The sequence below is a fragment of the Oncorhynchus mykiss genome, chromosome 12 (assembly GCF_057628025.1).
Source record: "Oncorhynchus mykiss isolate SJ-2025 chromosome 12, ASM5762802v1, whole genome shotgun sequence".
Classification (NCBI taxonomy): domain Eukaryota; kingdom Metazoa; phylum Chordata; class Actinopteri; order Salmoniformes; family Salmonidae; genus Oncorhynchus; species Oncorhynchus mykiss.
This window is the reverse complement of record NC_143033.1, coordinates 68,766,500-68,784,288: the sequence shown is the minus strand read 5'-3', so window position 1 is coordinate 68,784,288 and position 17,789 is coordinate 68,766,500. Positions and strand designations below refer to the sequence as shown.

General features: G+C 39.9%; 1 protein-coding gene across 11 annotated transcripts in view; it reads right to left on the bottom strand.

The window, feature by feature from the left end:
* Positions 1-17,144, bottom strand: part of kansl1b (KAT8 regulatory NSL complex subunit 1b) — an 84,991-nt gene extending 67,847 nt beyond the window's left edge. For 3 of the 11 annotated variants that reach the window (XR_016485200.1, XM_021624578.3, XM_090193094.1), the window contains exon 1: positions 13,909-14,404. The gene's annotated coding sequence lies outside the window, so the exon portion shown is untranslated. Of the gene's footprint in view, positions 1-13,908; positions 14,405-15,717; positions 16,183-17,073 lie in introns of those variants that run through there. The other 8 variants (XM_021624577.3, XM_021624579.3, XM_090193091.1 and 5 more) reach the window with 4 other exon arrangements.
* Positions 17,145-17,789: the final 645 nt, after the last annotated feature.

Below are 17,789 nucleotides of genomic sequence, written 5' to 3'. Positions count from 1 at the left end.
AAAACATACATGTACTGTGTAACATGAGTGCCATCTGATGAAGATCAAAGGTTAGTGATTAATATTATCTCCATTTCTGCTTTTTGTGACTCCTCTCTTTGGCTGGAAAATGGCTGTGTTTTTTTGTGACTGGGCGCTGACCTAACATAATCGCATGGTGTGCTTTCATCGTAAAGCCTTTTTGAAATTGGACACTGTGGTGGGATTAACAACAAGTTGATCTTTAAAATGGTGTATAATACTTGTATGTTCGAGGAATTTTAATTATGAGATTTCTGTTGATTGAATATGGCGCCCTGCACTTTCACTGGCTGTTGTCAAATCGATCCCATTAACGGGATTTCAGCCGTAAGAAGTTAAATTTTAATTCAGACCAGATATTTAACAGAGTTTTTGGAAATCGTGGTAACATAACAGAATTTCTGTAAAATCTCCCTCAGTTTTCAAACTTTGCATCTGAACAGTTCTTCCAGTAAAATGTGTTTTGTAGAATGTGTAGTATAACATTATACAGTAGTCCTTGTGCGGAGTCTCATTACTGTGGTATTGCCACTGTGTACGTTTGGTAGACGAGCATGCTGACATTGAAAGGATGAAAGGGGTGCAAGAAACAGGGCATAAAACTAACACCCGCCAAATGTGGGTAGATTTTGGCATTGGTGGGTAAGATGTCTGTTTCACCAGCAAAGTAGGTGGGTGGTCAGGGCTCCACAGTGCAAGCATGTCACTCACATTTGTGAATATAAATAGAAGTATGAGCACATGTATAGCAAAATAAATGCTGCAGTAGCCATTTTCAAAGTGTTTCTGTTGTTTGGATTCATAGCTGGTAGCTAATCACCCAAATAACTAAGTATCCTATAATATATACAGTTGAAGTCGGAAGTTTACATGCACTTAGGTTGGAGTCATTAAAGCTTGTTTTTTCAACCACTCCACAAATGTCTTGTTAACAAACTACAGTTTTGGCAAGTCAGCTAGGACATCCACTTTGTGAATGACAAGTAATTTTTCCAACAATTGTTTACAGAGAGATTATTTCACTTCTAATTCACTATATCACAATTCCAGTGGGTCAGAAATTCACATACACTAAGTTGACTGTGCCTTTAAACAGCTTGGAAAATTCCAGAAAATTATGTCTTGGCTTTAGAAGCTTCTGATTAGCTAATTTACATAATTTGAGGTGTACCTGTGGATGTATTTCAAGGCCTACCTTCAAACTCATCATGGGAAAAAAAATCTAAAGAAAATCAGCCAAGACCTCAAAAATCTGGTTCATCCTTGGAAATTGCTCCCAAACACCTGAAGGTACCACGTTCATATGTACAAACAATAGTACGCAAGTATAAACACCATGGGACCACGCAGCCGTCATACCGCTCAGGAAGTTACAGCTTAGTCACAAATGGGTCTTCCAAATGGACAATGGCCCCAAGCATACTTCCAAAGTTGTGGAAAATTGGCTTAAGGACAACAAAGTCAAGGTACTGGAGTGGCCAACACAAAGCCCCGACCTCAATCCTATAGAACATTTGTGGGCAGAACTGAAAAAGTGTGTGTGTGCAAGGAGGTCTACAATCCTGACTCAATTACACCAGCACTGTCAGGAGGAATGGGCCAAAATTCACCCAACTTATTGTGGGAAGCTTGTGGAAGGCTACCCAAAAAGTTTGACCCAAGTGAAACAATTTAAAGGCAATGCTACTAAATAGTAATTGAGTGTATGTAAACTTCTGACCCACTGGTAATGTGATGAAAGAAATAAAAGCTGAAATAAATCACTACTATTATTCTGACATTTCACATTTTTTTAAAGAAAGTGGTGATCCTAACTTACCTAAAACAGGGAGTTTTTACTAGGATTAAATGTCAGGAATTGTGAAAAACTTTGAAAACTGTGAAAAGTTTAAATGTATTTGGCTAAGGTGTAAGGTGTATGTCAACTGTATCCTATATTATAAACTGGGTGGTTTAAGCCCTGAATGCTGATTGGCTGACAGCCGTGGTGTGTCAGACCGTATACCACAGGTATGACAAAACACTTATTTTTACTGCTTTAATTCCATTGGTAAACAGTTCATAATAGCAATAAGGCACCTCGGGGGTTTGTGACATATGGCCAATATACCATGGCTAAGGGTTGTGCCCAGGCACAATGCGTTGCATCGTGACTAAGAACAGCCCTTAGCCTTGGTGATATACCACACCCCCCCGGGCCTTACTGCTTAAATATATATATATATACCACCTCGTGTGACAAGCAGGTCCCCGCAGGGATCAGGTTAAAAGTAGTGCACAATATAGGGCACCATTTGGGATGCAACCATTGTTCTGGCCTGCTTCAGATAAAAATATCAAACATTTCAAAAACAATGGACAGCATTGTGTCTATTGAAAAAGATAGGTCTAGTGGTTAATACTAACTTGCAATCCATTTATTTTTTTTGCTTGGAGATTTCATAACATGCGTCAGAAGAGAACTATGCAAGAACGGGGGGGTGCAGATATGTAGCTGATATAATGGTCAAAGGTACTGGCACATATCCAGGAAGCGCCAATAAAGGCTAGCTTAAAGATCTATCAAAGCTGGTCACACACACAATACCATTTTTGTATTGGTGTTATTAGTTATAAAATATGTTATGAAAGTACATCTGTTGTCTTAACGCCCTACTACGACATTCATAAGCATAAAAAGTTTTGAACAATATCAGGAAGTCTTGAAATAGCCATGTTGAAAAGCTGAGGAGTTTTTTTGTACTGTAGTTTAGTGATTGAGCTATTAAATGCTGGGGCGACAAAGAGTTGTCACAGCCGTAACCTTAGAGAGGCCTCCTGCAGGGGACCAATCAGACTTTTAATCACAGACTGAAGAGAAGGTGGGAAAGAGGACAGCTCACATCTCAATGAACTGACAAAGACCGTCATTTAGACTCAAAAACACATGTTTGGCTGTCAAACATGTCCTCCACTCTCCAGCCTCCGGCAGTTATTCTGAGGGCATAAACTAACAAGAGGAAAGATGGAAACTGTCTCCCGTCATATGATGACCTCGCTCCAATAGGGCCTTGTTCGGGCAGATAATTAACTGAAGCCTACAGGAGTTAAACGAGAGAGCGGTCTAGTCCCTAAATAATGATCCTGAAGAAAAACAACGCTGGATGTTTTGATGAAGGCAATCAAAAGCGTAAATAACATTAAGTTTTTAAAGTAAACACTGCAACGGCCAGCCTTCAAAACTAGATCATGGGGTTGCGTCATTTCATTTATTTTTGTTGTGGTTGTCACATCCCATTAACACTGAAAAAAAGAACCATTGAATTTGACACATTTATTCCACCTACACAACCAGGCAAGCAAGAGTGGCTCTATAACACACATGTTGTTACGAAGAAATCAATATTCTCATGGACAACCCTGAGCCAGGCATGGCGGTGTGCAGAGCAGAGCGTTGGAAACAGGACTCCTGTTACAGAGCCCTTTAAGACCAACCCACCCAGTCTAACCAGTTGCAGGCGTATAAGAAGCACCACCCACCCAGCGACACCCTATCCAACCAAACGCAGGCTTTGTTTAGGACATGCCCCACAATGATGCGTATTTCACACGATCACCTTATGCGGATGAGGCACCTCCCACCAAGTCATGATGCGTATTCTACACCCGTCGACCTATTCTGAACACAATGCAAAGAGGTAATTAAAATGTGGCTCTTCTTAGGTGGAGGCAGCCATCGCAGAGGCAGTAAAACCTGAAATGGATCGACTTCCAGTACAGAGGAAAGAATGTAGGTTGTGCTAAAAAAGGTTTAAATTAGGAAAACAGGCTAGTAATTTTGTCATAACACAATATACTATATTTACCATTGATGATGGTTAAGCATAAAGGTCTAATGTTGGTCGAATACATTACGAATCATAATCAAAATGCTAAATAGGGCCTAATGGTAAGAAATATTTATTTATCTATTTTACAACAAAACAATATTCTACCTATTGACAGAAGCATCAAATGGTTCTCCCTCACCTGGTCCAGTACCAGGTAAATCCAGCTACTCGTATTGCAGCTGAAGGTCGTAACCTTTATCTCTGCTATCCGTGGGAACCATCCACCAACTCACGTTAAACCCAGTCCTTGAATGCGATAAGGATTTCTCCTACATGCTGCAGTTAATGTGTCCGGATCAAAGTTCCCATAATGACTGCGTGTGTGTCCATGCATAGGCCTGTGTGTGATGTGTGTGTTTGTGTGTGTGTGTGTGTGTGTGTGTGTGTGTGTGTCAGAGCATGTGAGAGTAGTTCAGCTGTTGGAAGCTCATGGAGTGGTGCGCAATGCTTCATGTCCTTTCCTACAGCTCTGCTAAAAGAAAAGGTCCGCGCTAATGAAAAATAAAAAAAACTCCGCTCCATTCATTAAAATCACAATTTAACTAGCACACATCTATTTTTTTTCTTCTGGATCTACAAATTGGTTTTTAAGTATTGAAACCAAACCATATGGATTTGAATGAAAAGTATTTGAATAAACATGAAAAGGTGAATGTAAGAAGCGAAAATCATTTAAAGTAGGCTACATGTTGTATTAAAACGGCATATAAAAGAGTAAATAGGTCAGGACCCAGACAGGAAAACTAAGGAATGAAAATGAATTATTTTGGCAATATTATTTCAATTATTTCAAGGCTATAGCCTACAAAGACATACACTGTGAAGCATTTGCGAGTGTGACACAACAGGCTGGTAGGGACATAAAGCTCTCACCATTTAAACATTGCGTTGTATTAAATCATTATAGTCTATAAATTGCACATATAGGCTGTGACTTACTTAGAATTAAATACAAATTAATGGAAAAATTCCTTTTTTGAAACACAAGTTTGGCCGGTCTGTGGTGTCAGGCTCATGTGATGGTGCCTGGAGAACTGGCCAGCAGTGAAGAACACCCCCTACACTTAGAGCCACTGGGGATGCTAAACACCCTTTTGGCCACTCTTACCAGGTTGGGCAGAGATGCAGAGTAGTTGATTTTATTTTTCTATTATGATGAGGCCCAAAGGTTTTTAGGCACAATAACCCAATCAAAACAGAAAGCTCATTGAATGTGGGAATATGCCAGGCCTATGGGGATAAATCTATTATGGCCTATTGTAAAGATAATGAAAATTAACTAAAATTAATGAAACTTTTAATAGGTCTGATTTTTTTGTTTAGAAATAATTTGCTACAATGACCGACTTCGTTATCTACCCACCGCATTCCTGTTATAGCATGTGCACATAGTAAGTACACACTCAAACTTTTGGGATAAGTGCATTTTCAGATTCCACAATGATTATTTAGTTGGACACTCCCTTTCTTGGCCCTCATCTTTATAAGTCACCTTGATTTAGCCCCCATGTTTTATTAGTTTATTTATGAAAATATTTAGCTAACATGACAGTAGATAAAGCAAGGGGCTAGAGCAGCACACGAGTAGACTACAAATGCAAGCTGGGGTGGGGTGCTACTGGAGCGAAATTGGAGCGGGCGAGAAGGCCAAATCTCGCCCCACGCTCCAGTCAAATTGGAAACGCTCAGCTCCTCACTCTGCTCACATACTCTGTGTGTGCGTGTCTACACACGCCTGTGTGTGTAGGTAAAATACTTTCCATCCATATTTGCCAAATGGTAGGAATGGTTCATTGTTTTATATTGAACAACGATTAGCATGACTGCGATTTCCCCCTACCATTTTTTCTTACGTTGTAGCCTCAAAACTTATTTTAAAATCAAATCTCAACTGATGGTGGGCACATACACATATTACTGTGGGTGTAGCAAAATGCTTGTCTTCCTAGCCCCAACAGTGCAGTAGTATCTAACAATTAATCATCTGAGATGTTAATGTCGTGCCCACCATCAGTTGAGACACAGCATACTCTTGAATACAGGGTGGGTCTAAACTACCAAATATGCTAAAATTAAATCAAATCTGAGTTTATGCGTTTTTAGGTAATTGATGTTAAATGTTTTTTTTAAATGCTAATTTAATGAAAACACTTTTAAATTAAGCTCAACCATTGGGTGTCTTATGGTAGGGTGGGGTATGCAAAATGGGTAAACTTTGAGCACCTATATCTCCTGAGTGTTTTACCATTCGGGTCCAAAAATGTACTTTCTGACCACTTCTGCCTAGGGCTGGGCAGTATACTGTATTTTACGATATACCGTTATTGATGCACAGACTGGTTTGGGTTTTTACTTTACCTTCTATCAAATGGTATTTGAATGTTTGTTTTTTTAAATGCGATACGCCATGTGTAACGTTGATTTTTATTGTTAACTTCGCTACTTCACTAATCTCTCTCAGCTCTCTTTCAATGCTGCTTTCCACACAGGCCTAGCCCCGCCCTCTGTCACTCAAGGAGCACATTTGTTGTTCCTTAACATCGAGACACTAGCGTTCAGTCTGCATGGCCAATGCAGCACATGCAACAGTGTTGATGACGATACGTTTTCACTTTGGTCCTTAATATAAATCCACTAGTGTTCTATAATTACACTAATAGTTTGTTTCTTACATCTGCAAACAGCTAGTTTGTCTTTTCTTAGCAAGTTGGGCCTAAATTTGGTTAGCTGCTAATGCTAATCGCTAACTAGCTAATAAAATGTACTGAGTCAGAGCAAACGTAACTAACTATACAGTCTGATAATACCAGTGATGGTGTAGGCCTAAATCAGCATGTTGTTTGTGCAACAGTATCAGCTAAATCAAAGAAGAATATGCAAAGCAAGAATATGTTAGCTACATGAAGTAGCTAAGAGAAAACATTCACTGTAGGCAACGATTATAGGGTCCCTTAAACACTTTGGTTCCTACCCGGTCACAAAAACTAATCCCTGGAATTTTCATTTGTTGTCATGTCAATAAAATTTACACCGTTAGTTAACTAGGCGAGTCAGTTAAGAAAACGCATTCCTATTTTCCATAACGGCCTAGATACAGTGGGTTAACTGCCTTGTTCAGGGGCAGAACGGCAGATTTTTACCTTGTCAGCTCGTGGATTCAATCTTGCAACCTTACAGTTAACTAGTCCAATGCTCTAACCACCTGCCTCATTGCACTCCACGTGGAGCCTGCCTGTTACGCGAATGCAGTAAGAAGCCAAGGTAAGTTGCTAGCTAGCATTAAGCATTAAACTTATCTTATAAAAAACAATCAATCATTATCACTAGTTAACTAGACATGGTTGATGATATTACTAGTTTATCTAGCGTGTCCCGCGCATTGCATATATTCGATGCGGTGCGCATTCGCGAAAAAGGACTGAGGTGGCTGCAACGTGTACCTAACCATAAACATCAATGCCTTTCTTAAAATCAATACACAGAAGTATATATTTTTAAACCTGCATATTTAGCTAAAAGAAATCCAGGTTAGCAGGCAATATTAACCAGGTGAAATTGTGTCACTTCTCTTGCGTTCATTGCACGCAGAGTCAGGGTATATGCAACAGTTTGGGCCGCCTGGCTCGTTGCAAACTAATTTGCCAGAATTTTACATAATTATGACATAACACTGAAGGTTGTGCAATGTAACAGCAATATTTAGACTTATGGATGGCACCCATTCAATAAAATACGGAACGGTTCCATATTTCACTGAAAGAATAAACATTTTGTTTTCGAAATGATACGTTTCCAGATTCTACCATATTAATGACCAAAGGCTCGTATTTGTGTGTTATTATGTTATAATTAAGTTTATTATTTGATATAACAGTCTGACTGAGCGGTGGTAGGCAGCAGCAGGCTCGTAAGCATTCATTCAAAAAGCACTTTTGTGCATTTTGCCAGCAGCTCTTCAAGCATTGAGCTGCTTATGACTTCAAGCCTATCAACTCCCGAGATTAGGCTGGTGTAACCGATGTAAAATGGCTAGCTAGTTAGCGGGGTGCATGCTAATAGCGTTTCAAACGTCACTCGCTCTGAGACTTGGAGTAGTTGTTCCCCTTGCTCTGCATGGGCCGCGGCTTTTGTGGAGCAATGGGTAACGATGCTTCAAGGGTGGCTGTTGTCGATGTGTTCCTGGTTCGAGCCCAGGTAGGGGCGAGGAGAGGGACGGAAGCTATACTGTTACACTGGCAATACTAAAGGGCCTATAAGAACATCCAATGGTGAAAGGTATATATACAAATGGTATAACGAGAAATAGTACTACAACCTAAAACTTCTTACCTGGGAATATTGAAGACTCATGTTAAAAGGAACCACCAGCTTTCGTATGTTCAAGCTTTTTTTACATGGCACATATTGCACTTTTACTTTCTTCTCAAACACTTTGTTTTTGCATTATTTCAACTAAATTGAACATGGTTCATTATTTGAGGCTAAATTTATTTTATTGATGTATTATATTAAGTTAAAATAAGTGTTCATTCAGTATTGTTGTAATTGTCATTATTACCCAAATGTTTTTTTAATTTTAAATCACACATAAGAAAAATCGGCATCGGCTATTTTTGGTCCTCCAATAATCGGTATCGGCGTTGAAAACTCATAATCGGTCGACCTCTAATTCCAAGTGCCCACTACTATATTCTAACTACAGAATTAGAATTTCCACAATTCCAACAGTTCACCCAAGTCACAAGTCAAACCGCAATTGTAACATTGGGTTAAAAATAAAGCCTAAATTGTTTGTGCAGCACTATGTGGCAGTGTGGAAACGATCTCAAATGAGTGCAGGAAATGCATAAAATTATTTTTGGTTTAATTGAACAGTATAAAACAATAATATCACTTTGAACGTATGTGTTGCTATCCTTGGGCCACACAATACTCAGAAAGCAAATTTAGAACTTGTATTATTCAAAAATATAAAATACTATCATACCATCCAATTGTTTTCATACCATGGTATGATCTTTTGGCCATATTTACCATGGGCAAATACCTAGGCCTATATACATTTTCGTTCAAATCAAAAGGGGTGTAGTCAAAAAGTGTTTCCCCCCCCCCCCACCTTTATTTAACCAGGTAGGCTAGTTGAGAACACCTTTATTTAACCAGGTAGGCTAGTTGAGAACACCTTTATTTAACCAGGTAGGCTAGTTGAGAACAAGTTCTCATTTGCAACTGCGACCTGGCCAAGATAAAGCATAGCAGTGTGAACAGACAACAGAGTTACACATGGAGTAAACAATTAACAAGTCAATAACACAGTAGAAAAAAAGGAGAGTCTATATACATTGTATTGTGTGCAAAAGGCATGAGGAGGTAGGCGAATAATTACAATTTCGCAGATTAACACTGGAGTGATAAATGATCCGATGGTCATGTACAGGTAGAGATATTGGTGTGCAAAAGAGCAGAAAAGTAAATAAATAAAAATAAACAGTATGGGGATGAGGTAGGTAAAAATGGGTGGGCTATTTACCGATAGACTATGTACAGTTGCAGCGATCGGTTAGCTGCTCAGATAGTAGATGTTTGAAGTTGGTGAGGGAGATAAAAGTCTCCAACTTCAGCGATTTTTGCAATTCGTTCCAGTACAGGCAGCAGAGAACTGGAGCGAAAGGCGGCCAAATGAGGTGTTGGCAAAGTGATTGAAATACTGCTTTGCTTTATCTTGGCCAGGTCGCAATTGTAAATGAGAACTTGTTCTCAACTTGCCTACCTGGTTAAATAAAGGTGAAATAAAAATACAGAATGACCCAGAGAGGAAGAGAAGCATGTGCGCCTTGCACTTTTAATTGGGCCATTAGGCCATCAGGGAGCACAGGCCACAGCACACTGAACTTTAGACTATAGGTCGGGTTCAACCCGTGGGTATACTCACTCCTCTCCTCATACACGGTACAGCGCACCTGGTTTTGTAAACACTATGCCAGTGGTTTCTGCCTTTGAAGTCTCTTAATCGTTCAGGTTCCTCCATGAGAAGGGAAAAAAGCTTAAATACACCATAGTAAACGGGGGAAAACAATTGGGTCTGAAAATAATTCAGAGTTTCCTCTGTTCCTCTTATCTCAAAGGTTGAGATTTCAGCCAGCTGTCCCAGGTACTCCCAGCTGGGGCAATTAGTTGACTGTAGGGTTTTAAAAACACACAAAAACAAAAGCCAGTGTCTGAATAGGCTAGAGAGAAGTAAAACTCTGAGGAACCAGCAAACCTATGGTGTGTTTCTGTGCTCCCCAATTCACCCAATCATACATGATGCATATGGTTCCACTTCCAGACTGGTTTGGTGGCTTCAGCACAGGAGTGAATGGGGGCCAGTGTGTCAGTCAAGCCACTCCCTGCAGAGCCTACCAATGGTCAGGCTTCCTCTCAAACCTGTCCTGACCTCTAGGGTCTGGGGGGGTGAAACACTTTGGCCTTTAACATCCTACTAGGCCATGACAAGTCCAGGCAGGAGTCTGGTAAATTAGTACATTGCCTTTGTTCTTAGCCCATATTTTAGCCCATCTTTTTCCCCCTCCCCTTTTAAAAGCAATGTTTATTTGTGGATTTAAGTCATTTTCACCTCTGGTTTCTCTTCAGGTCATGTACATTGTTTGCCTTTTTCCTCCCTTGTTGAGTGGGGTTGATATATTTTTCCTGCTTCTCCCACCTGGCTGGCTGGTCCATGTTTCTCTTATGTGAGGCGGAGGGAAAAAAATAAAACATTTGGTAAAAGATTTTCAGGAATGGGGCATTCTGGGAGGAGAGTTTGAACAAAGGGATTGTTTCAGGTGTGTTCTGAGCTAGGTTAAGTTCAGAGGGAGGCACGGCCCCTTGGTTTGAGATGGGGGAAGAGATGGATTGAGGTGGAGGGAGGGGGATGTTGGCTTGAGGGCATGAAACTGGAGGGTGCGTGCATCGGAGTGTACTTGGCCTCGGCAGACTAGGCTTGAACTATCAAAAACAACCAGCAAAGACGTCGTTTTAGTGAGCCAAATGTCACCCTTCAGCTCTTTCTCCAGTCAGTATTCCAGGAAAGAGACTAGTGTTTCCATATAAGCAGCAGCTCAAGTATATGCCAAAGCAAGGTGTACAATACCTGCTACCCAAAACACACGTGAAAACAACTGCTTCTACAGAAACCCAAAAGAGCAAATAATTTAGATGTATGAATAAAGCTGTGATTGCTCAGACTGATTTCAAGTGTGCCTGACTGGAACAGATTATTCATCATGAGCTGAAGTCTTCAGCTCAGAAGCCAGACATTAACCGTCTGAGGGGGCCTGAACAATACCAAGTAATAACAGCAGTAATACCAATAGGCTCTGCTTTCATCTCTCCAAGTCAATCGTCTGACAGGATAAAATCCCAAACCCAGTGCACCTATGAAAACACGCTGTAGATCTGTACATATAGATTTGCATAATCATCAGAAATAGGCCTGCATTTTGGCCTAACCGGAGAAACAGATGTTGCTTTATGCACATTATGGTCTGTAGCCTACAGCAGTAATCAGCCATACCTCTATTGGTTGTTTCCTGGTAACTCTGCTTCTATATTGATTGGTTAGATGCAAAATTAGGACAGAAGGATCTAGAATATAGGCTGAGGAAATTGCTATATGCTCTAAGTGGCTAGGATAGCCTAAATCGAGGCCAAAAATGTATACACATACCTTTTTAATAACTTACAATAGGACTATTTCTGTCCACAATAGGGTGTTACGTAACGCAACATTTCCTGCTTAAAATGCAACCAGCAAACCACAATATTTTCATACTTTCGGTTGGCACTGGCAGTATCTAACATTTGCAACAATGAGCCAATTTTCTTGTAGTGGAATGCCCTGGAAAACTGATTAAAGTGAGGAACCGTTATCATTTCTGGGAAGGACAAAAGCTGAGTAAGTGGCTTGAATAAATGCTGTTTTCCATTCAGGTTATTGAGTACCCTCCCCCGAGTCAACCAATGGCTTCCAAATTCATAAACTAGATACTTGTTGTGTTAGCCTCCTCCTACGGTTGCTCCAATACCACACACACACACACACACACGTTTCGAAGACAGCTGATAGGATTCCACCCAGATCTAAAGGGTCAATGGGGGAGGGGGGGGGGGTTCTCTGTCAATTGTGTGGCTTATAAAAACAAATAAGAGGAGTGAAAACAGGCAGTGAAAGCACTCACACTTTAAGCAGCATATTCTCCCAGTCCTACACCATATCAAACAGGCTAGGGAGGGGCCATGTAATACGAGAGAACAGCTCTTCATTAAATTGGCTATAACATGGAGCCAGGCCTGAGCTAGCAGTGCCATCGGTCCAATGCAGCAGCAGGCAAGGTGCTCATCACCCTCTATTCATAAAACCTCTCTGACTCCAACACATGGGCTGCAATGGGGACAGGGTCGTGGGGGAGGTCACCCTGTCTGGCCAATATGTGCAATCAGTAGGCTTCTCTCTCTCTACACCAGTCCTGTTTATGTGTATTTAACCCCCTGAAACCATTTCCCAAAAAGCACATGTCAGCCAGACCATGATCTCTCTTTAAATTCAGTCAATGGATTTGCAAACTGCAGAGGCCCCAGTACAGCAGCAGAGCACAACAGTCAAGGCCTCACTTGCTCAGCTACACCAAGAGTGTACTGTAGTGTACCCACCCATAATGACAGCAAACAACCAGGAAGATAAACTTCCCCCCCCCCACAAGATGAACATTACTGAGATTATCAGACATTGGAGGAAGTTCACACATCAGAAAATGACAGAATTGTAGTGCTGAGATCACATATGATGCAAGGATATGCAACACATTATATAACAGAAAACTACAGATGTGTAACACACTAACCAGGGGTTGAGCAGGTTAGTGTGCAATTAAAGGGATTCACATGAACACGGTTCCTGGTTGATAAATGGATGGGACAAAATTACAATATCTGCACTGACGTTAGACAGTATACAAGCACATAGGAGACGGTTGAGATCAACACATCAAGGTTTTGCCATGCCATGATATTGAATACAATGATAATGTTCCTTGTTTTTTTCTAGCGGCCTTGTGTATATCGCTAAGTCACAAGTGAGGCTAAATTGACATGTTACAATTATTTGGCAAACTAGCTTGGTTGGTTCTGCTAAAGGAAATCATTTTTATGAAACAATTAGTGGAAAACGTGGCGCCTGCAACTGCCAATGGCTGCGCCATTATGTAAACCTCGCCATAAATTACTCAATTGGAAATGTATCCAAAATTATAATGTGATCTATGCGACAATTCATTTTCTAGGTTAACGTTTAAGGGTTGCGAAAATGGTTCCCCTCTCGCACGATTGCGATCATTCGATAGAATTGCTCGGGTGTGTATATTACGCACGATTAAGTTTAGAATGCGGTGGCGCAGAGATGCATTAGATCGTGGGAAATACAGCAAGCTTGCAAACTACGTTTTTAAACGGCCTAAATACATTTATACAAGTATGTTAGTGGACTGACTAGGTGTAATTTGAATACTCAAATCAAGCGCTTCGGCGAATAAGGCTTGACATTGACACAATTGTAGCTGGTAACGTTACAGTTAAATGTTGATTTCAATGTTTTACGATTGTCTGGTCAACTGTATTTTCCCTCGCACTCTCCCATAATTTAAGAATGTCATGGCTCATGTTCACTGGCTAGCTGAAGATTACTATAATGGTGTACCCTTGGCAGCAGATCGTTCAGCTACAGCGAATGCAGTAAGAGTAATAAACATAACGTTACCTATACTGTCTGTAGCTAGAACTTGGATTTGAAAGGAAGGTAGGTAGACCCAGCTATGCAACATAAAAAAAAAATAATCACAAAATAATGGTTGAGCATTACTATAAATGCGAGATGGCCGGCATGCAGGTTACCAAACAAGTTAAATGCTAAATGATGTTGCAACATTTCAAAGTTATTTTTTACTACGGAGTTAAAAGTAACAAAGAAAAAGGAGGAACCTACCACGTGACGAGGAGCCGATCCGGTTAAATTTTTAGAAACAAATCCCGCACTTTGATAGTAATTTCATCAAGGAAACAAAATATGTTGAAAAACAAATCATTCGAGAATGCCTCTTCACAAAATCCGTCTCGTGCGATCCAAATTGGGTAACCCCGTGTTACTCCCGAAATCACGAAATGGGCGAAACAACGAGTACTTGAGGAACCGAGTCAGCTTGCTCTCTTCTCTCTCCCTCTGCAATTATTAATGTTCAATCGAGTTTATTTCAAATGCGGTTGGACTGGTCTTGTTTCCCAACGCCATTTATCAACGATTTGTTATGTATTTTCCACGGCAATCCGTTTTTATTGTTGCCGTTTTAGGGAGAGCGTCACACAGAAAATGGCGGCTCGCTCCTCTCCCTCGGATTTCAAGTCTGACAAACAGAACCCGAGAGCAAAGCCGCGGCGGGAGACATTCCTCATACTCGCCACTAGTGGAACTTCAGCCTGTCTCCGCTAGAGGGAGCCAGAGTCAAGCGTTCCATTTTCTAAATGACTGAAACTGGGTTGCTGTGTCTTCCATCATGGCTCAATTAAATCGTGACTTGCAGTTATTACATGTCACGCAAGAGCCGGAATGGATCCAGTTTCATTATAACCCTAAATCAAAACGTGGTTCTTAAGGATTGGAGAAAGTGAATGGTTATGGGTTCATAACCAGGACAATGACACATGGTTAGTTATAAATATCTATGATACTACCCTGCAATGTTATGATAGCATTCCCCAATGGGAAACGTTTCGTTCTGTTTGGTTCTAAAACAGTAAACTGCTTCGGTTGCAAGACACAATGAATACACCCCTGAACTGTGTCCCTGCCTTCTCAACAAAAACCAATATAAAAAAATTAAAAAACACTCCCCCTGGCCCTGTACCATTTTAGTGTGCAGATCTGAAGGTAACAGATAGGCAATGCGTGTAACTGTAACCAATAGAGCAATAGTAATGGCGTCTTTTTGTAAGCACTAACTCTGCCATGGTTCGTTGGACAAAGCCTATGAGTTTTGTAGGGGTTTTGGATAAATGCAGAAATGGGGTATGTGGTTAACACAGGCTTAGATCTTATACGTTTTGTTCTGTGAGAATCTTTATCAGCTAACGTCTCATAGAATCTCATAGAACAAATCTCATAGAACAAATCTTATCTCATAGAACAAATCTTATAAGATCTTCTAAGCCTGTGTTAACCTCAGACATTATTTTCAGCGTTTATCCCAAAACTTTGTTCTTTCCAAATAGGAATGGCTGAATGAACCAGAGGTTACTCATTTATGTTTTTTTGGACTTCAAGCTGGCGAGCTCTATATAGGCAAAGGATGGTCCTGTAACTTCTAGGGTAATCTAATTGCAATCCTTCACTATATTACTTACAAATCCAGTTCCTTTCATTAGGCAAACATAAAACTGCTTACAGTTTCAGATGACAATAAACATCTATATGGATGCCTTTGATATTCCACCTGTTCTGTATTCTGCAACTGTCCACTCTACTAATGTACTATTCCGCCATCTAGTGTCAGCATATGACTCCCGCACAGCATTTCTGTAACGGTCTTTAGGTTGCTATGCCAGACAGTGACACAATATTGTAGTGATACATAATTTCAAATTATAGTTAAATGTCAACCATAGTCATTTAAGGAACAATGCACTTTGGCAATCTGTCCAAAATTATTAAAACCAAGCACTGTGCATGTAATAGCTCTATGCATGATGATGACACATGATCAATACTGTATCATGTAACACATGTGTTGTGTATACATACCTTGCAATAGAAAAGCTCACCTCCAACCAAATCCATCCTTAGGGTAAAAATATCCACTGTGTCTTCCAGGTACAGTGCATTCAGAAAGTATTCAGATTCCTTCACGTTTTCCACATTTTGTTGCGTTACAGCCTTATTCTAAAATGGATTAAATAGTTTTTTCACCCTCATCAATCTACACACAATAATCCATAATGACAAAGCAAAAACAGGTTTTTAGAAACGCTATTCTTTTTTTAATACATTTGAAAACATTTCTAAAAACCTGTTTTCACTTCATCATTATGGGATATTGTGTGTAGATTGATTTTATTTTTTTATTTTTTTGAGGGGGGGAATTATTTAATACATTTTATAACAGGGCTGTAACATAACAAAAGGTGGGAAAAGTGAAGGGGTCTGAATACTTTTCGAATGCACTGTAACTTCCACAAGGTAATCCCTCCAATTCTTTGTCCAAGGTACCTGTACATACACAGAAACTGCATTATAAATCAATAATATATCTATAAATCATGACTGACATAGGCCTACTTGGCATGGCCACTACAAAGAATGTCGAAAAACACTATTTGTACAGAACATTATGTGATTGATTTTTGTTGTTCTGAGTTTATATGACAATCATATTATATTTATAGAATGACCTGGCATTGTGCCATATTAAAAAAATATTCTGCAAGTTATCTTGTTGAATTTTGGTGAATATTTACGTGCAGCTACAGTAACACTAGACTAGGACATAATCTTCCACAGTCTTCTAAATCAAGAATAAAAAGTGTATTCATTTGAGACTCAATACTATTTTAGCTTGACTGATTTTGTGGAAACGGGCTGTAGCCCATAATCAAATATATTGGATAGCTACTAGCTAGCGAACTCCACGGCCCTTGTCTAAGTAAGTTAGCTAGCTGGCGCATCTAGCATAGCTTGCTAGCAATCCCTGCGCTAAAATCTATTACTAACTTATAAACGTAGCTAAACATACACAATATCATGCACTGTGACTTACTGTGCAAAATTCTACTGTAAATATCACAGTGTTATCACAATTATTATTTACTATATAGTGTATATAATTTTGCAAGTGTGTGTGCCTACTGTACGACACCCGAAGAACGATGGCTAGCTAACGTTAGATACACTATTTGGCCTGTTGACTGCAACCCCACAGTAACGTTAGCAGTTTTACCTTAGCATTTCAAACTTGATCATCAAATAAATCAATAACATATAAAATAGCACACTTAAATCCCATATCTATTCATTTTATCTTCTAACATAACCCATTTTGTAAAATTACGTGAGATAAACTCAGTTTTAACATGACAGAGTGAAGAATTCATGTTCACTTACCTGCACAAGTCAACCAGTCTTGAACCGGAATTACCCGCCTGCCTAGCACTGTGATTCGTCAACCTGGTTATGCAGCGATGGCGATTGGCTTATATCTTCTAGTCTGCACGGATGGGCGTTCAGCTGAAAGTAAATAATATGGAAGTTTACCAGTTGTTGTCATTAATATACAAGCTCAATAACAGTGCAATACTTTAAAATAAAATAATTTGGTTAAACTAAATACTTAGCCAATTACTCTTCAACGTCAATTTCACCAAATTATCCCGGTCTCCACCAAATCATTTGCCACAAATTACTTTGTATTTAGTCTCCACATTTCAACCCTTAATTGGCTAAACGGAGCATAATTTGTACCTAGTAATAGCCACTGAGAACAGTCGAAGCTGTTAATTTGCTTTTTCAGCAACCTAATACGGTGTTAGATGTGTTGACAAGCTGAAGCTGGGTCACAACAATTGGATCACTGTCATTTGAAGGGGATTTTCTTCAGGCTGCTGTAGTGTGTAATATTACATTGCTGAACTAAAGTTGCAAAATACAGAGATAATGGTGCTAGCCTAGGTGGTTGTATGTGGAGTGGCTCAGTTGTTGAGGACCTGAAACCGACTAGGTGTATTGTCAGTTAATGTCATGCCCCACTTGCAGTGGTCTTTCTGTCCTTCTACATGATAAGACTAACCTTAAAATAACATTCCTAACCTCCATATACTGGC